This window comes from Sturnus vulgaris, chromosome 1 (genome assembly GCF_052056855.1).
Source record: "Sturnus vulgaris isolate bStuVul1 chromosome 1, bStuVul1.hap1, whole genome shotgun sequence".
Classification (NCBI taxonomy): domain Eukaryota; kingdom Metazoa; phylum Chordata; class Aves; order Passeriformes; family Sturnidae; genus Sturnus; species Sturnus vulgaris.
In genome coordinates, this window is record NC_142243.1 from 107,203,673 (window position 1) to 107,224,216 (window position 20,544).

The 20,544-nt window shown below is 42.8% G+C and overlaps 1 protein-coding gene across 40 annotated transcripts in view; it reads left to right on the forward strand.

The window, feature by feature from the left end:
* EPB41L3 (erythrocyte membrane protein band 4.1 like 3) overlaps positions 1 to 20,544 on the forward strand; it is a 141,047-nt gene that overhangs the window by 30,347 nt on the left and 90,156 nt on the right. For 33 of the 40 annotated variants that reach the window (XM_088173370.1, XM_088173434.1, XM_088173408.1 and 30 more), the window contains exon 1: positions 15,755 to 15,946. The exons of 4 other annotated variants lie outside the window; for them this stretch is intronic. The gene's annotated coding sequence lies outside the window, so the exon portion shown is untranslated. Of the gene's footprint in view, positions 1 to 15,437; positions 15,554 to 15,754; positions 15,947 to 18,182; positions 18,316 to 20,544 lie in introns of those variants that run through there. 3 more of the 40 variants (XM_088173507.1, XM_088173380.1, XM_088173374.1) reach the window with 3 other exon arrangements.

Sequence of the window (20,544 nt, forward strand, 5' to 3'; positions counted from 1 at the left end):
CAGGCTGGACTGGACAGATCCATTCAGTCCTGTCCATTACCTGGAAGTTCCCTAGTGAGGCTATGTCAATTCTCTGAATTTTCCCCTTCCTGAGGTTTGAGCTGTGATTTGAGAATCTCAGCACAAAAATGATGAGCTGTAGCTGAGAAGTATTAGGATTGTGCTAGAAGATACCACGTGGTGTAAATGATCTTGCCTGGGTGGCACCACTTGGGCATCCCAAACTGATGGATGCTTTTGACATTAATGTGTGTGGCCCAGTCCCCTATATAGAAAATGTGGCTGGAAGGATGGCGATTATCAGTATTGATGGCTATTCTTGCAGTGCTCGTTTATCAGTGTTAAGCACCGCAGGAAGGCAAGTAAAAAAGCAAGGAAATTGATAACTGTCTTCATGATTCAATTCCTTAAATACTCTTTACCTTTTCCACTGGATAAGGCAGCAGTTCCTTCCTGGCCAACAAAAAAAGAAGAAAGAGGAAAGTTGAACATAGTGCAGCAGTAGAAGGCAACTTAATTCTGCCATTTCCAAGTATTGACTTGCATAATGCTAATGTATTCTGGTGGATAATTTTACCTATAAAATTGTGCTCCTATTAGTTTTGTCAATCTATTTTTTGTTGCAAGCATTGGCCCTAATGATTTCTCTGAAGTTTCTCAGTCTGCTTGCATTACTCAGCATTATTGATATAAAAGGAGAAGTCTAGGTTGTCTTATACAGTGTACTTAAAGAAAAGGTAAAATTGTTTTTCAGAGGCTGAGTGGACTGTTCTCCTGCACGGGTTTCCAACAGTTCTTTAACCTCACTGACAGTGAATACATATTTCTTCTGAATTTTGGCTCCTGCTTGTGATACTGTTGGATCCTTTATTTTTAGAGTTGCTATCTTTTCTCCCGCTGCCATATCTGTCTGCTGAGTGTTGCACTCCTGCCAAGTTACACTTGCTCTAGACACAACATAAACATAATTACTTGTAAGAAATGTTAAATTGCTGGGATTCACTGTGAAAAGGGGGTTTCGTTTCAAAATAATTTCACTTTAGTACTGTTTCTAGTCTTAATCGTGGCTGTGTAAAGCAAGGGTTACCTGTTGTTGATGTGTAAAGGTTATAGTGTGCTTTAGCTCTTTTCACTGCCTGGAGTTCTGAGATGCTACAAGAGAAGAATTAATAAAGTGGCTTTATGTATATTGATGATTGTTTATGTGCATTATGTGCAGTTTTCATACTGACATCTGAAAGGGATCACTAAAACTGTGAAATAAATTGGGTGTGAGGGAAAACTAAAATACAGGAGAAAAATATTTTATCTTTCTTTAAAAAGTGGCCCTAGTAGTAGATGGTACTAAGGGCAGAATGTCTGATTTCTGTCTTCATCCCTAGTTCGTTAGTTTACTGATTATTAAGGCTATCATGTAAACCGCAAGGAAAATTTGGCCAGGTTTGAGAAAATAAAACATTTGTGCTTGAAGAACCGTTACTTTGTTGCTAAGAAAAGAAAAAAAGGAAAAAAAAATCCAGCAAAACAACAACCACAAACAACTTTGTTTGACTCACATTAGTTCAGAAAACGCCTGGTTTTAGTTAGCTCTGAGAAGTAAAACTTTGAGGTTGAACTTGTGTAATGTGCATTACTTGAACATTGCTTTGATGACTTTTTTTTAAACTTGTGGCAGTCACAGAAACAGACCGAATTGGTAATTTGGATGAGTCCTGGTATCTGATCCAGTGCTGGTGCAGAAGGATGTAGCTGCACATCACAGCTATTATGGCAACAGAGACCCATTGAAAACAAATTTTTGTTAGGGTCTAGGGTAGATGTTATGCAAACACATATGCAGTTGATTTAAAAATTAAAAAATAAGAGAGACTGTCACTGAGAGACACAGAAGTAGTTGAATATAAAATGTTACTTTTATTCCTGCTGCTCTTCTGTATGATGTAGGACTCTCTGATATCTGGTGAGACTAAAAAGGGTTTGATTCTCCCTTATCTAGATAGTTTTGTGCAGCTGGGAAATAAAAGTGGTGCCACAAGCAATGACGAAGGGAAGGAATTTCATTAAGTAATTACAAAGCAAGTCGTGGATGAGCCCTAGAACAGAAGACAAGGCTCTTGGGGAGGCTGCACAGTTCACATGTGAAGTTCTTCTCTAGGGCTCTTTAGATTAAAGTGAGCTCTAGAGAACAGGCCCCAAACTACTCCCATCCTGAGCTGTGAGTCCAAGAAAATGTTATACTACCCTTGATCACACGTAGAGCAAAGTCTTGCAATGATTTAAAGCCAGGGAAAAAAAAAAAAAAAAAAAGATTCTGTGAGCATTTGTGTCAATCTGTGAATATTGGCAATGTTTCTGCTGGCCTGAATAACTTTCAGGCTAATTTCTGAAGTTCCTGGCAGAGCAGCCCTGGAGCTGTGAGGGCTGTGCCTTGCTCTTCCCCTCCTCTTCACTCAGAGGTTGGTGGCAGCTCATGTCCTGTCTGTGCTCAGCCTGGCATCATGCAGAGAGGATGCTCTGTGTGCTTTCTCTCTCTAGTGAGGGACAAAAAATAAGCTTGGGAAAGAGGGATACTCCAGACTGTTTTGGAAAGTTCTCCTACACAGGGAAGGATTGGTGTGGCAGGATTGGTGAAAACCTGGCTCTTCTGTGCCTGCTTGCTACATGCCAAGATAAGATAAAGTTGTGAAATGGAGCAACCTATTTTAAAATATTCTTCATTGTTAGAGATAAACATGGCTATGAAAGAGGGAAAGACAGGGTTTTGATGTGGGCTGGTCGTGCTCTTGTAGCACCCATTTAATCCCATTTATATTTTCCTAATACACTCATCTCCTTTTTGCCTCAGAGCTATTTTAATTGAATTTGCTTGTTCTGCCTGCCATTTAGCTGCGAGCTGCCCTGACTAAAACCAGTTCCAATGCAATAACAAACCAAGCTGTTTCACTAAATTTCCGGCATTAAAAGCAGCTGACCTTCATGTGCTGCGGGAGGAGCGGGGGAGTCCAGCAGGTCTAATGCTGAGAGATGCACGCAGAATCAACTGCACACATAACTTGGACGAGAAATTATTGTAATTGCACTAATTGTCTATATTAAACACAGTTGCTGTCTTTTTACGTGCAAGTGTGTTTGTGTAATTTTCAAATATTGTCTGTATTTGAATTGAATTATCAAATGGGCTAAATAGTAGGCTAGAATTCTTTTGAGATTAGTGTATATTTTGTAATAATTAGTTCATTGCTAAGCATAATGTAGCTGTTTCTCTTGAATGTACTCTTTTCATTTATTTAGAAAAAAAGTATTTAAAAAAATTCTCAACAAATACAGCATTGCTCCTCTTGGACAAAATGCAAATAAAGGAATTGAGTCAAAGCTGTGCAAAAGCTATTAAAATTGTCTTTGTCTAATTTGTGAAACAGAGCAGTCAGACAATGCACTGTTTCTTTCTGACACTCTATTTCTGTTGGTTTTGTTGGGCTTGGCCACCAGGAATATCAGACTGCACAGGGCAGGGGCACCCTTGCATCATTAAACTGAGGAGTTTCCCCATCCTTGTCAATGGTGAGGGCTTCACCCACTGAACTGTTGAGATCAGACCTCTTTGTTGCAGGGGGGAATATCACGTTTGCTTGTGCAAAGCTACTGCAGCAGATAGTATGGATGGAACCGACTTTATTTTTTTTTCCACCTGTGCTGTACTTGTGGGACTCCTGATAGTCTGTTTGTTGAGTGAGTGATAAGATTTTCAAACAGAGGTTTAGAAAGTCTCTGTTGTTTCTCAGTGGCTTGTTTGGAAAAGAATGTGTTGAGATAAAGCCAGTCAGTAGTGCCGATGGGTAACCCACGTGCAAACAAGCAGGGAGGCGGCTTCTTTGTGTGGTTTATAATGCTGCCTTAATTCATAGTTTTATAAACAACCCAACTGTTCAGGCAGAGAAGCCATCCTGTGATGTCCCATATAATTCCTGGCTGCTGCCAGAGAGCAGAGTGTGCAGTAGGAAATGGTATGGAGGAAGCAGGGCTGCCTCTGTCTGACCCCTCCTTTCCTCTCGCCAACGTGCTCGGAGTCAGTGCAGCTTTCAAATCAGATTTGAAACCTCTTTAAGCAACCTGCTTGCTCTGATTCTGGTCTTGAAAATCATAGAATCATTAAGATTGGGAAACACCTCTAAGACCATTGGATCCAACCAATAACGCAGCTCTGCCAGATCCACCACTAAACCATATCTCTAAGTCCCACATCTACATGTTTTCTTTAACACTTACAGGGATGGTGATTCCACAGCTTCACTGGACAGCCTGTTCCAGTGCTTGTCATCTTTTTCAGTTAAGAAAATTTTCCTAAGATCCTTCTATTGTTTAGAATAACTTGAGGATGGCACTTCATGAAATCACTTACTAGAAAACATAATACATGTTAGAAGAGGTAGATGCATTTTCAGTGTAAGAGTGAACACTTGGACAGAATTGTTTTTTTTCTCTTTCTCATAGCCATGATTAGTTTGATTTTCTTCTATGCTAGAAAGTAAACTTCATCAGAGTACAATGAACACTACAAAAAGTAAGGAAAATTATAGTCTGTAGAGGTATAAGAAGCCTGGATAAGAGCAGGTTCCAAATATTGGCTGTCTACAAAGGAATCTGAGATTTACAATGCTATTATTAACTAAAAAAAAAAATTAAAACTTTTCTTTGTTGTGATTTAAGGAATGTCACATGACTCAGCATGATTCATACCACCTCTCCTTTCCATGTTTAATTTTCTCATTTGAGTAGCTATTACAACATTAGCTTCCCTTCCACGAGTTACTTTACTGCTCTTTGGAACCATAAGGCTTAAGCAAAGTGAAAGTGCAAAGAAATGGGTAGGAGGAAGAAGAGGGAATTGAAATTATGAAAAAGGCCTGGTATATTTTTATTTCCCCTAATATATGTGTATAAAGAGAACCTGGTATAGAAACAAATATAAGAACATTGAAAATTTGTGAAAGAGAGTATACAATACAGTTGAAAATTCTATTCTTGCTACATTGTAATGCTTTCAAAGTACCTTCTCTGGTTAAAAAAATCAGGCTGGTTTTAATCTGCTCCACCTGTTAGTATTTTCATCTCATCTGTTCCACAGAATCTAGTTTTCTTGGGTCAGATTCATTGTTGGTCCTTCATGACAAACCAGGTTGATCACATCCCAGTACTTAAGATGCAGTCTTCCTGCTTTGTGATCCTGGTATCCCCTGGAGTCATGCTCAGGTACCCAGGCTGTGTTCTTCACCTCTCCAGCCCCCTTGATCTTGAGTTCTGGAGATGAGCACCCACTACAGGTTTCCAGAAGGTCGAGGTGCTCTCCGGGCTTGTGCAAGTTCAGTGCTGGCTGCATGGTTACAAGTAGCTGCTGTTTCTCTCTCTCACTCGGCTTCAAATGTGACATTTCTGTACACAGTTGTTCCCCATATGTAAAGCTCTCAAATATTTGTGAATGCCTAAGCACAGCTATAACTGCTTTCTGTGGGCTAAGTAAACTGTACCAAAAATATTCCTTATTCTTTAACTTAGTCTTACACTGGTGTAGACATTTCAAAAATATCTCTATTTTTCATAGCTTTATTTTTCTTTTGTAAGTTAGCAAAAATAGCTTAACTTTTCCTTACACAATTCAAGTGTTTTATAGGTTTCAGGCACTGAAAGAGGTAACAACAAGTGGTCAAGAGCAGTTACTGTACTCATGGTAGGGAAGCTAAGGGTATTAAGGACTTCAAAGATAGAAAGTAAGATGTAACATACTACATTATCTTACCATAATAGCTCAGTTTGCATGTGCATAATGCATTGTAACTGCTGTTTTATGGTGAGTTTTTCAGATGCTGTAATTTCCTGGTGAGCATTGCTTTGCTACGTTCGTTGACTGATGAAGTCTATACAAACTTTAGACACATCACATAATGGGATGTCTGGGAAGTTGCAATGCGAATATTTTATTTGATTAGCCTAAATAAAATCATAAATAATAGGGAATATAATTTTATCTTTAAAGAGGCTTTGAAGAAGGTAAGTGAAAAAAATATCCACATTGATGATGCAGCTTTTGCAAGAGACCTTATAATTCACATGCATTTCAAGATCACAGTCAATTACAAAAAAAAAAAAATTTGCTTTACTTTGTGAATTCATCATTGGTGAATTTGACTTGAGAAGTACTTACTTTAATCATCGTAGTGGACATACGTCAGAGTATTTGATTTCATGGTTTTTTGGTGTATAGAAAATTTATTTCTCTCAAAGACTTGACATTTTGTCATGTTATTCCAAGAACTGGTCATTAAAAGTTAGGGCTTAAAATTATTATTATTTCTGTTGTTATTATTATTTTTATTTGCTACTCACTAAAAATAGGGGAAAGGAAAACAAACTAAAAACCTGCCAGTGAGGAATTTACTGATTACATAAGAGCACTTTATTTTTGAAGATAATTTCAGAGTACTACACAAAAATGATCTTGCTCTCTGAAGCAGTTTGGCACTCTTGCACCCCAAGAAATGCATTGCCACAATTGTGGTGGATACTCAAGGCTGAGTTCTCCAAGAATAAGTCACTCTATCTCCTGCCTTTTTGCTTGAGTGGAACATGAGAACAAGAGCTCATGTTTCATCATTCGTCTGTATAATCACTTTCAGGTTCCTTCAAAGCGTGGCAGAATCCCCCACAAAGGAAAATGAAGCAAGACTTGGTGTTGCTTAATGCAAAGCAGAGGGTGGCTGGCACAGCGAGAGATGTGGAGGCTCTGCACCACAAGACACTGCCACAGCATCTTTGATGCTGAGCATTCAAATCCACCCTGTGCACTGGTTTGACAAATAAAGAGTGGTGATGGTGGTGTAGCCATGGTGGTCTAGGATGGACGGCCTAGAGGAGCAGAGCTTGCCCCTCTCTCTAAGGGACACGTTTTGTTTTGGAGTGGGCTGGGCCCAGTGTGGCCCTAGCAGGCAGGTGTCCTGTCTGGCAATGGCAGCGTCTGTTGTGACAGACGATCAGCGTGAGCAGGGCTGCCTGTCAGCATGCACACAGCCAGGGCATATGCTCCCTCAGCCTTGCAGAAAGATCCAGAGGGGCACAGAGCACTGAGCTTGGTGGGGTGTAGAGGACTAGCAGCAGTAATAAAACCTTATGAATCCGACCTTTTCCCATACTTCATTTTCATCTTTCCAATTTTTCTCCCCAGAATGTGAAAGGAAGATAGGAGAGCGACTCATTGAAGTCATCTGAAGCCTCTGAAGGCTGTTTTATGAGTTCATTTATCTGGCTTGCTTGTGTTTCTTCGTAGCTTCTTTCTTCTGCCAAAAATAACTCTTAGACTATAGATTAGCTATTGTACAAATAGCGGTAAAATGGCCCAAACCTCCAGGAATGGACTTAATAAAAAAGTCAGAATTTGAGAGGTTTGGGACATTTTATTCCAAACTAATTGAATTATAGAATTTTCTTGCAATTGCAAAGGCAACAACTGTGCACTGCATATTGTGTAAATGTAATGCTTTTCATCAGTGCCACTGTGTTTTTCCTTTGAGAAAATATTTTTAGGTTTCATTGTCTTACACTGCGTGTCTTCTCAGGAGAAAACAATGTCATAAACTGAAAATTCTGCTTTTCCTGCCTTATTGCCCTTGTCTGGCACCTCAAGCATCAGCAAGGTCAGGTTACTTTGGTGGAGAAAGGACTGCTCATGGTGCATATTAACAGGTGCAACGGCAATTGCAAATTTGTCCTAACAGCAGATGGGTCAAGATACCAAAGTGCAGATTGATGCAATCCATCACCATGGTCTCATAAGAGTAGAGCAGACAAGTTGGGAAACTGAGGACCAGACTTGTTTTTAAGCCCTGACACTACTGACATCATTTTATCTTGAAACAAAGATTCCAGTCCCACTTTTTCTGTTTGTTACTTTGTTTTGAGAGAGAAGCTACTTTAAAACCCTGAAAGGTTCAAGTGCTTGGCTACTCTGACTGGTGTGTTAAGGAGGGCCTTGGAAATAATTTGATTAAAGTTTGAGCAAAATGAGTTCAAATGTGGAGGAGACTGTAGCTTGGGACTATCAGTTCACGGGCTCTTTGTAAATACATTATTTTAATTATGTGTTTTGAAACTCCTGACATGTGCTTGACTTTAACTGTCACCAGTGGTGCTGTGTCAACTTTCAGGTACACAGGAGACATGCTTGCTTGTTCCTGGACTTGGGTAAGGAATGGAAAGGCAGTGTGTCCTTAGTGTGGTTTTGCCCAGCAAATAGATTTTTCAACCTGAATATTTGTTTAGTTTTGAGTTTAGAAACCTTAAAAACTTCAGCACACAAGTTGCAGGGGTAGTTTTGTTGGTTTTGGTTGGTTGATATTTTTTTTTGTTCGTTTTATTTTTTGGGGGGGGGGGGGGGGGGTTTGTTGGTTTTTTGTTTGGTTGGTTGGTTGGTTGGTTGGTTTGGTTTTTTGTTGTTGTTGTTTCTTTGGGGTTTTTTTTTTTGAAGGCGACAACAGGAAAATTACTACGTTTACTTTTCTACCAATAGCAAATTGTGCACCCAGAAATTTTCTGGGAAAGCAGCAGAGCATCTCTTCTTCTAAATGCAGGATCCTTATGTAAGTTTGTGCATTCCTATCAGCCTATTTTTCCGAGTAACTTTTTTGAAGCAGGCAAGCTGGCCTGATGCTTAAGGCATCGAGGATGTTGCTTGGCAACTTTGGGCCGTGCATGTGTTTCTATGGGAGCAGCTGGACAGATGTTTGCACACAGGCTGACTGGGAGCAGTGCCTGGTGGTGACCAAGTAAACCCAGTCCTAAAATTATTGTTTCAAGGGATGTGTGATAAATTAAACATTTGCACAGTGAGAGGTTGTTCATGATGCTCGTTATTTGGAAAGTGTAAAAAGCTTTTCATAAGGTGAGAGGCTGAGATGCCTTTCTGGCTATTTTTCAGTGCCTAGGGGACAGACACATAGCATTTGTCATTTGGGTGAGTGAAATTTGTTTAGTTTAAAGCGTTGAGTTGAAGATGATGGCTTGTTTTGGTGTTGCCTTTCCCCACCCCCTAACTGTAATAGTGTCATTTTCATGCTATTAAGAGGATTTATCCTTCAGAGATCCCAAGGCAGATATCACAGGATTGTTTTGCAGGTCTGTGTCCAGCTAGCAACTGGCTGCATTTCAGTTAGAAAGAAAACAGTGGAGTGTGACCCTCTGCTGCTTTCTATCCTGATATACAATTTGCTGAGTGCACACAGGGCATTTTAAGGTATGCCACTATATTTGCAGAGGAAAAAACAGGAAACCTGGATCAGTAAGTAACCCCTGATTTTTCCCTTTGAGTACTGATAGTGAAAGCGAGTTGCAGAGGGAGTAAGCTGTTGAAGCAGAAGGAAGAGATGAATGTCTCTTCACTACCTTCGTTTTTACTGGCAGTGTCCCATGAATTCAATGTGAGACTTAAACTGTAATCTGAATCAGATCATGTTTTAATGCATTTTGAAAGCGTCTGAGCAGCTATAAATGTCAGGTGGAGGAGCTCCTGGCTGTGTCCAGAGGCTGTTTGCTGGATGTGGGCTGGTTCCTGAACCCCACTGAGGTGAGGGCTGAAGGATAGGGGTATAATTTTGACCAGTTGCTCACATAAATACAGTCTGATACCAAACATCATAATCTGATGCCAGTACAAGCTGGCACAGCCCCCAACAGAAGCAGTGGTGTGATATTGCTGTCATTTCCACTGCTCATGTCACACCACACCACCCACTCCTCAGTCTTGTACTGATGAGATCTCACAGGGAAGCATAGTGAGGAATTGATCAGATTTATTGTTTCTCCTCCATTTTCAGTTCTAATTTGAAAGAGTTTGCCTGCTTCTTCCCACAGCCTTGATTAATATTTGTAGTGGCTAAGTGAAAGGGGCAGGAGCGGGATGGAGGTAGGAAGGAGCAGCTGGGAAATTGTGGGATTGATGGAGACATTTCTCCTGTTGGTATTGCAGATGCCTAACTGGGAGAATGTGGCAAACTGGGCTAGGGATAGGCTGTGAGGAACAAGGATGACATCTGGCTTGGTGGGCTTGGAGCCACTGGGCACAGCCCCAGGTCCTTGTTTTGTGAAGAGCAGCCACTTCTGCTGTAAAGTTTTGTGCAAGGAAAGATGTAAGAGCAAGATGAGGTAGCATACTGGGAACAACTGTGCACTTTTCTAAGTAGAGACAAAGAAATTACAGTGCATAAATTGGGGTTTTGCTTTGTTGTTGTTTTCTTCAAGAAGTATATTTGATAAATAAAAACACTAGCCCTTCCCCTTTCTGTGAGTTTACATATGGTTGTCTAAACTGAGTTTTTCTACTGTCATGTCAGTCTGAGAGAATAAAAACAGAGAGAAGTAGCTTGACAGGAAAGATAGTCAGCAAACCTAAAGTTCTTGTTTAGACATGCCAGGTCAGAAATGTTTTAATTGTAAGGAATCCTTGAGCCTAAAGTAATCCTTCAAATGTTGAAGAAAGCAACCTGGGACATCTTAGCATATAAGACAGCAAAGATAAAGGATAAACGTGTTCCATTTTGAGCAGGCCCGTTTATCTTTTCCCAATAACATTTTAGTATGATGATGAACAAAAGCATTCATTGTACTTTAAACAAGAACCTACTACTGCCTCCCTTAATTGCTATTAACCTTCATTAAGATGAGAGTTGAACTGTGTTGGGTACTATGCAAACACTCATTAAAGTGCCTTCCCTCCCTGGTAAATCTTGCAGCTAATGAAGACAAATGATATGAAAGCAGTTGGGGGCTATGCCTATTAACCTGGCCACTGCAAGTCATTTTATTATAGGTGTCATGAGGAAGAGGCATTTTAAATGGGATTGGTAGAAGGCAGTTATGATTCAGGATGGCATTTCTGCATAAATATGAGCTTTGATTCCTGTTTGACTCAGTGAGACTCTAGCTTATGCTTAAGGTAAACTTCAGCTTAAAACCTTCTCTGAATTAGATGAAAAGACATAGAAAAGTTAAAATAGTTTTATAACTAAAATACAAGCCTGGGTTTAATAGTATAGAAAAGAATGAAGTAAGCAACCCAGTAAAAGAAAATAGTCTTGTGTTGACCTCCATAGAGATGGCTGCCATCTGGGAAGCTTGTGGTCCTAGAGTTGCTAATGGAAAATGAGTTGTCCTTGCCTCTCTTATTGTTGGGCTGTTCAAGAACCCTACGGAAACGAAAATAAATTTGTACTGACTGCATATTGCATTGTCGGTTTCCTGTAGTCAGTGTATATTAAATCAGACTACAGTTAAACTGTATTAATGACTATGAGTAAACAAAATAAATCAAAAATTAAAATCTTAACTGTGATTAAAAGCTTCAGTTCATTATTCTCTCTGAAAGTTAACTCTTGTATGTTTTGGTCACAGCCTCAGGTACATCCCAAAGCATCACATATCCATAAAATGTGGCTACCTTTGGTACATAAAGAGGGCTGGAGAACTGCAGCAGGAGATAATCCTTGATAATCCAGTTAATGCTCTCAGTCAGAAAGTACCCACAGATATGAAAGGGTCAAAGGGCAGTGCTGAATTAATTGCAGTAAATCTTCTATAGGCAGGATTTCAGTTGCAAAGCACCGGGGCCAAATTTACTTATTGTTCCTTCAGTAGTCTTAAAATGGGGTGGATTTGGCAGTGACTGGCAGAGTGAGAGTTACAGACAACAGACCAAATAAATCTCTTCACTGAGGTCAGTAAACCAGTGTCAAGAATGAATACAACCTGCTGTGTCACTGAGTTCTACTTAAGGATAGCTCATCTAAAGGTTTACTACTGACATATTTGAAGGCAATGGTAATATTGGCCAATTAGTGGGCATCATGTTTGTATTGAGTGAAGACAGAAATAGAAGATTTGGTTTGATTTCTAAATCTTACCTTCATCTGTTCACAGTGATCATTCTTAATTATGAGAATTTTGTTTCATTGCCATGCAGAAAGTTAAGCTGCATGAGTCATGGACAGAATGGTTTGCTTTTAATAAATGGAAGTGGATACGGTAATAATAAAAAAAAAAGAAAAAAAAATCAGTTTGACTCCAAACCCATCTGCCCGTCTAGACAGATAGTGCCAAGCTCCTGTCTGCTAAGAAGTATCTTCTTAATAATGCTGTATTAATGCTAGTACTTTTATAGTACTTGCCATTTTTCAAAGTGCTGTGCCCAGCTAATTCATCGTTGGCTGGACTTGAGACGGCTTTTTGCTGAGTTTGATAGCATTTTTGTGTCTTGCTTTTCTGTTATGTGCTATTTTGAATGCCATGTCCAATCAATTAGGGAATCACAAGAATGTTTTAGGCATCAGTTCCCAGAGCTGGGCAATAATCCTTGTCCCTGTTCTTCCAGGGTTGCCTATTCATCTTTTCCTGGCAGAGACCATGTGTCTCCCCATTCTTCTCCCCTATTAAAAAAGTCCCTGTAGTAGCCAAATGCTTTGCTCAGGCTTGTTTTCCTTATGATTGTTTTCCTCTGAGTAGAACCCCATGGGGAAGGGGTGTGGGGGTAGATGTGTTTGTGTGTATGTGTGTTGGCACCTTTTCCTTCCCCACCTCTAATTTACCTGCTTCATGTCAGAGGCTGTGTTTGGTATTATTTTTCCCTGACTTTTTCTTCCTCCCTTTGAAGGGGTTTCCCTTCAAAGCAGGTTGCTAGTGTTCACCAAAGAGGAGAAACTGGAACAGCAAAAGGGGTGGATGGATAGAAAAGAGAATGGAAGGCAGAATTTTCCACCTATTTTACTGCCTTCCTCAGCTACGTGCCATTCTCCTGAGTGATCTGACTCCCGCTCATACAGTTGGGTCCTGCCATCTCAATACAGAAAATGGAGAAAATACAGGGAAGGTGCAGGGGGAAGGAAACTGCTTTGGAGGGAAGATGAAGAGATAGCTCTCGTAAGGGCTGAGGAGGAATAGATGGTTGGGAAATCCCTGGCCAAAAGGTATGGTGCTAATAGAGAGAGGGAGAGGATGGGCCAGACTGGATATGAGAAGAGGAAAGGGGATGGTGTAACAGGAGCAGGCTGGGAGAGTGTTCTGCAGTCACTGAAGGGGAGAGAAGGTGGTGTGTGGGTAGTGGCACACAGGGAGCTCATGTCTAGAGCAGCAGGGTGCAGAGGGTTCAAAGGCCATGCGATCATAGTGTCTTGCCAGTGTGTGGCATCCTGCATCCTGCCCAAGCTGCTGCTGTTTTTAAATAAGCAAAATGTAGGAGTTAAAAACTCCTCCATGGCAGGCAGCAGGGCTGTGTGACTTGTTGCCAGCAGGGCCTTATGTGGAGGTGAGAAAGGGACTGCCTTGGGCTACACCAAGCTTGATGTGTTGGGAGATAAGATGAATGGAACTCAGATGGAGCCCTTTGCTCCTGACATCTAGGTCTGAAGCAGCACCTCCAGAAAGAAAAGAAAATAGCAAAAATAAAATTATTGTCCCATAGGAAGGCAGGAGATCAATCTCGTCTCGTGCCACCTGGACTTGTCATCTGGTGTCTTCCTTTTGTGTAAATGGACACTGTGTTAATTCTAGTGAAGTACAGGGAGATTATTCACATTTCCCACCTGTGTAAGAAGAGTATGGATTCAGGCTTACTATAAGTTACTGAAAAATATTCTAAAAAATTAAAAACTGCTGATTCATGGAAACATAAACTTCCTTGGAGCTTCTTTCTGACAAAAGTCATGACAAGTTGGGCAACAAACCCACATTGGAAATAGAAATTTACATTTGAAAATGAAAAAAAAAATTGCGAGTGTTGAGAGCTCTGAAACTTAGGCCCATATTGGTAGCTCAGAGGTACCAGTTGCCTTTAATCTGTTGCAAAGATTTCCTGTTTGTAGGAGCAGCCTATTAATACCACTTGATGCTTTGAGGTTAAATCAACGTGCTGGAAGCCTTCTAGAGCTCCAGATGAAAGATGCCATTATGTATGCAGAATATCCACAAAAGGGATCACAGAGAATAATGTAACTGTGGGGCGAATCTGCCTGCAGTACTGCTCCAGGACAACATGGGTGGCTGGGGAGCACTAATACTCCTGCGATGTGTCTGCTTAAAAGTTCTGTCAACACCTTCCTCTGTTATGGGCAGTGCAAGAGCTGCCAAAGGTTGAGCTGGTAAATTCTTGCTGCTTTTTTCACAAATATTTCTCAAGTCTCCTAGCTTGCTTTTGAGACTCAATTTGATTCAGAACAACTCAGTCCTTTTCTTACTTTCCTCTTGGTTTTTTTGTTTGTTTTTTTTTTTTCAAATCAAACCTTGTTAACTCTAATGTGCGTCTTAGCTGTCAAGTCCATTCCCTTGTGACTTGTGATGGCTTCCAGAGCTCCTGGTGGAAAAGAGTACACAAGTCTTGTTATTTCAACGGTGTGACCAAAGGTATGCCCTCTCTTAGTTGATAGCATGCGTTTTCCTTTTGAACTCTTTTTCCTTCTCATGCACATTACGGTGTGCCGGGTCTGCTCAACAGCACTCTTGCATAGCAGGTGAAGAGGGCGGGGTGTGCCTGGCTATGATTCCAACGTGAAATACCGAACAACACAGTTCTGCAGATCTGAGAAATGGTATGCTTCTGCCTCCTGTCAAAACCACCTTCTCTTCTTAAATCCCCCAGAGATGCTGCTAATTAAAAGAGCTATTCCCTGCCTCTCCTTCCTCCCTTGATTCATGTCAGAGCCCTGAGTATAATTTGGATCTCATAAGTTTTAGGAGCTCTCAAAGTGCCCTATCTAAAGAGAGAATATGCCTCATTTATCCACTTTGCTGTATCAGGATTGAAGGTGCAGCATCAGACCGTGTTGATCTGTCGGTCTTCTGCAGCCAAGCCATCACTGTCCTTCCTGTGGTCGATTCCTCCTCTGGAAAAGAGCAAGTTCAGCTTCTTCTGGTCCCCCAGAGAAGCAAATGAGCAGTGCCTCTGAGCACAGTGATGCAGCAGTGTCTCAAACCCAGCAGCCACTCCTATGTGTGTAGAGGGGAGAAGTCAGTTTTGTGTTCTAAGAGGAGCTATGTATTTACCATATTGGAATGGTGCAAGTAGGATTAATCCCCTCCCAAATTGCTCTTGTATGCACTACACATTTTTGATGCTTTCTGACATGTGGCATGTTGTGGTCTGTACTGGAGTACAAACTTCAAAGTCATCTTCATTTTTACATTATCCCTTTTGGACCAGGACCTGATGTGCAACAGGACCTATTTTTTTTTTTTTCATTTTGGCGATCTTGCTGAGGGAAATATGGTTCATATTTTAAGAACATGTAGTTTATCACTGCAAATTAAAATTGAAAAGGCTGGTAATACCCCTCCTCTCCCCATCAAAACCCCCACGTGTAATTCAAAGCCAGACCTTGCCAGCTCACAGCTTGCTGCTTTTAAGTTGACAGGGAACTTCTCTATCGCGGGGGTTTGCCTGCAACTGCTGCAGCTAAACTCAACTCCCTAAATAGATGGATTCATTTAGCTGAGCCAAAAAACGGCCGGATCCCTCCGGACACAGGTGGGGATCCCTGTGCTGGGCGGAGGTGCGGGGGGCTCTATGTCGTGCCCGGGGAGCAGCCCTCGGTGGCCCAGGGAGGGGGGCAGGCGGGAAGGCTGCCTCCACAACCCTGCTGGCATCCAGCTTTTGCCGCTCTCCCCGGCGTACGGTTCTTTTTTTTTTTTTTTCTTTTCCTTTTTTTTTTTTTTTTTCCCCCTTTCCTTTTTCCCTCCCTCTCTCCGGAGGAGCCTCGGCAGCCCTGATTTGCTGGGGAGCGGCGGAGGCTCGCTCTGGGCAGAGCCGGGCTGCGCTGCTGACGCGTGGCCGCCGGGAGCAGCCCCGCGCCCGCCACCGCCGCTCCGCGCCGCGGCCGAGGAACCTCCGCGCTGCCCTCCCCGCAGCGGGGGGCTCAGGGTATGCCCGGGGGGGCGCGGCCAGACTGCATCTCCCCCTTTTTATCATGTATACCTATTTATTTATATGTATGTGTGCCTGTGTATATATAGACATATATAAATATATATGTCTATATATATATTTACATCATTCTTAGGAGCCATTTTTAAGTTGGGGGGGCGGCTTGTGCGTGCCTGGGGGAGCCGGGGCAGGCAGAGAGCGGTGCGCCCCGCGGACCGGGGAGGGTGCCGGGGGCTCTGCGGGGACACACACAGGCTCGGCTGCTCCCGCCGCGGCTCCGCCGGGGCGCAGAGGCTGGGAGGGCGACTGCAGTTTTGATTTTTTTTTTTTTAGGACCATACGCATTTCTGTGGGAAACTTCTGTAGGCGGCAGAGGCGCGGCGGAGGGGGGCAGGGGAGGCGTGTGGCGTGGTGGGGCGCACCCCGAGCCCCCCTAGGGCCGTGCCTCCCGCAGTGCCCCGCTCACCTGGGGGACACAACACACCTGGGGTGGTGCAGGGGCCAGGCCGGGGCTGCGCTGCTCGCGATGGGGGGGTTACCCCCTACCCCCCCCGCCCCGGGCCGTGGCTTCTGCAATGCGGTGGGTGTGGTTATGCACGGAGCACATCGCAGCCCCGGACCGCTGCAGTGGCAGCACCGCGCCGGCCCCCTCCTGGCCGGCAGCGAGGGGCCCCGCGGGCCGGGCTGCCCCGCTCCGCTCCGCTCCGCCCCGCGCTGGAGGGATCGCGCGTCCCTGCCTGCCTGACCCGCCGCGGGCTCCCAGGTGCTCGGGAGCGCGGCCCGGACGCTGGAACCCCTCACTCTCCCCCATCCCTACTCCTGGCCCCGCGGAGCGCGGCGTGGAGGTGTCGGTGCTCGGCCAGGTCTGTGGGGAAAGGGGAATGCAGAAGCCGCGGGTGCGACCAGCGTGCGGGCTGAGCGCGTCCGGCGGTGCGCCCGCATCCTGGGTGCGGCCCCGCGCCCTTGGGATGCCAGAGAGGGACCGGGGCGGGTGGGTGGAATTGGATTTTGTCTTTTTCGGTTGTCCCACTTTTCATTCAAAGGCGAAAAACTTCATCACATATAGCGAGAAGCTGAAAAACTCTCACTTCTATGGTGATCGCAATAGCAAAGCATCCTCGTCTGGCCTTGCGCTGTCTTGATTTAATTTCTCTTGAGGCTGTGCTGGAGGAGGAAAGCGCTGGGTCAAGGCGCTTGTTACTCTCACCACTGTTCTCGGCGTGTGCCCCTGGTTGAGGCAGACGTGGAAAGTATTTCCTCCAGTGAACATGCACGTTGCTTCGAAGTTGAAAGGAAACTACTTAGAATGTTAGAGGTCTTTTCTGTCAAAATGATTGCAAGTCAGAGGGCCACTTGCCAAAAAAAAAGAAAAAAAAACTGGGTTAGGTGTGTCCCATGCACATCTGTTTTTTTACAGCCTGGTGAGCTGAGTGATACCTTTTTATTTTACTTTTAGTGTTGTCAGCAATTGTCTCTGTCCGTAGAAACCTGAAAGGTTTGTATAAAGAAAGCAAGTATAATTAAGTCCCATAAAAATAAGAATATTAGTAAACTACATAAGGCTTGGACCAGTAAAGGTCAGTCAGATGTGATTGAATGTATGCTTTTTCTCTAAATCTATGGAGAAGAGTCCTTTCACAGAGTATTAAAAGGTCAAGATCATCATGCTGCATCACTGATGTTGTTAAATTCACTGGTCTTGCTGCACGTCTGAGTGTGTACATGCATAATAGAGTATAGGCAAATACCGCTATGCTGGTCTCCTTGGGTTGGAAAGTTTCAGCTCTAGTGTGAGGATAAGACCTGCATGGCAATCAGGGGAGGAGAGGAGAGCCTGAGAGCACCGCATTGGGGTAAGAGCTGCTGGAAGTTTATTCCTTACGGCACTGCATGAGCAGGAAGGCTCCTTGAGCTGCTGGCACGCTGCAGACCTGCTTGCTGCAGCAGAGAACAGGGAACACATCGGGAAACATGAGAAATACACTGGTTCTGTTTATTCAGACCAGTACAGCCCCGGCCTCTCCCCTCACTAATTGCCTGCAGTCGCATCCCTCTGTTAGTGGTGCAGCTGATGGCCTCTTCTCCCCAAAGGCTTCCCCATAGGACGAGGAGCTGGTCGGATGCGCATCAGGAGCTCATCCCATGGGAGCCCGCTGCTGCGGTGGGCAGGTTCAGCCTTGGGGAGGAGCAGCGGGAGAGGGGGGGCGCAGGGTGTGGCACCCATCGCCAGCCTCCCCCTGCGCCTCAGCCTTGGCGGCTCCTCGCTGGGCAGGGCTGTGCCTGGCTGCTGGAGAGCTGCACCAAAACTGGAGAGGGCTGGTTCGGGTTGGGGTTTTGTTCTCTCTTCCGAGAAGGAGCAAGTGAAGGTGAAGCTACAACTTATGTAATTTCTCATTTAATCAGGTTGAAATCTGTTCTTGTCTGTAGTGGAAACCTGCTGAATATTTAGCCTTTGATGAGAAAAGATTGTTATTCAGAGATTTTTCTTTGAAATCCAGGAAAGGGTAGGTGATAGTAGATTTGTCCCACAGCAACGTGGTAGCACCTATGTTTGTTGTATTTGTTGTTTGATGCATGGTTGTGAGTTCCATGGGGGTTATGCATGGTTGTTTTCTTAAAATATGTAAAATGTCACTTCTTTGTATTTCAGGCATGATCTTGAGTTAACAGAAAGTTCTTGAAATGTGTTAAATGTGTTATTCACGGTGGGTGACATCCAGACTTGTTTCATGGAAATCTCATGTACCAGTAAATGACTGCTTGTTGTCTGAGGGGAAACATCAAACCATTTATAAGTGGTTATAAAAGACTTCTTGTCTCTCATGAGATGAAGCATCAGCTTTATTTCTTGAGCTACGGCATTTTCAACATAAAAGTGTGAAACTATGGGACTTTGTCACATCAAAATACGTCCTTGGCTGAGAATCTGTGTGTGTTCAGTGCATATTTAATATAAGTTGGGCTTTGAAAATGAAGGGTCAGTCTACGCAGGGAGGGTTGTTGTGAGTCTGCAAGATTGCGTTTTTTCCATGTGTATAGCGTGGCCCTAGGATTTTGTGGTTTAGCATCTTATTTATCACATTTTTACAGGAAATATGCTATGGCTGCAGTGTTTGAATATTCAAAGTGTTTTGTTCAAACAAAATTTCTCCCTAATCAAATGAGTATAAATGCATGCATATAACTGAAAAATACGATTGCTGTCAACTAATCTGAAAATTAGACTGAAAAAGTGTTTATTCTGGATGATGGATTGTTTTTATTTGGTATAAAGGTTGTAGAGTATAAGAGTGTTACCCAGAACTAGACTTAAATAAGCATCACTAAGCAGTTTGAGTCAGTAGCATAAAGGAAGCCTTTAAAAGAGATGAACCACTGGAAGAACGATAGATTAGCTAGCTTTTATAGCAATGTTCCTCTAAATTTTCAATCTCTAATGTTAGCCATTTATAATGGCTGGGGAATGGTCCAAGTCTAAATGAGTATATGGACACATAGCACTGCCTCTCTCAATAGCTGGCTTGAAACACCCAAAGAGAAAGGCTTATTTTCTTTGGGAAGATCTCAGTTTCTTAAAGGGAACAGCCCAGGTGGTGGAGAAGAGAAGCATAAGCACTTTTCTTGGCTTTAGTAGGAGAAAACCTACATGCCTTTGCTCCCTCCCCTGCCACTCTCAATTGTTGTCACCATCACCATCAGTGCAAAGGAAGCTCGGGAGGATTGCTGAGGACTGACTACTTCTGGAAAAGCAGAAATGGGTCAGTATTTGGGACAACTGAGTTAATCTGAGACAGTGTGCTGTATAGACAGCAAAATCAGTATCTCCTGCACCCTTCTTGAGTAATTGATATAATGAAATTTGAGTAATTGTCAGCTTTTTGTCTCTGGAGGAAAATTAAATCTTCAAATTTTACTTTGTATCAGCAGAGCTGGCTGTTCTTGTAAAAAGTAAAAATGAAATTATAATCAATTAAATCATCAATCTATTTGCATCCTATGGGATGCAGTACACGAAAGAGTATTAAATAAATACATGGAAGAGTATTAAATAAGTACATAAATAAAATTTTAAAAAGTACACAGAACAAAAAAAAAGGGGGAGAAGCTTTTCTACATAGATCTCTTCAATTTTTACCTTTTCCTTTATGGATCTTGGAAATACTTTGTGTGCCAAAGACAGAGAATCTGTTTCAGTGGTTTCGTTGTCTATCAAAACTGATCTGTTGGCAAGCTGAGAAACAAAAGTACTGAAATCTGCATGAGGATCACCCACCAGATGTTTGATCCCACTGAGAAAAGTCTTTCGGTTTAGAGAGTTAAAGAAGAATGTGGAAACATGCACGGTTTTGGAGCATGTGTCGGGGATAAAGGGCTAGAATAAATGGAAAGCATATGTGAATATAAAAAAGCATTTTCAGGAAGGGGAAGAGAATGTGAAGAGAAAAAAACAGGATACAATTTTGGATACCTGCTCGTGTGTGTGTATTTGTATGAAACAGATGTTTATTGGCAAATGGGACAGGAGGAAGGAGTCACTGCATTAGGTGAAACTTAGGAGAAGAAAACTCCTGCGTGAGGCAGAGTGGTTGATGATT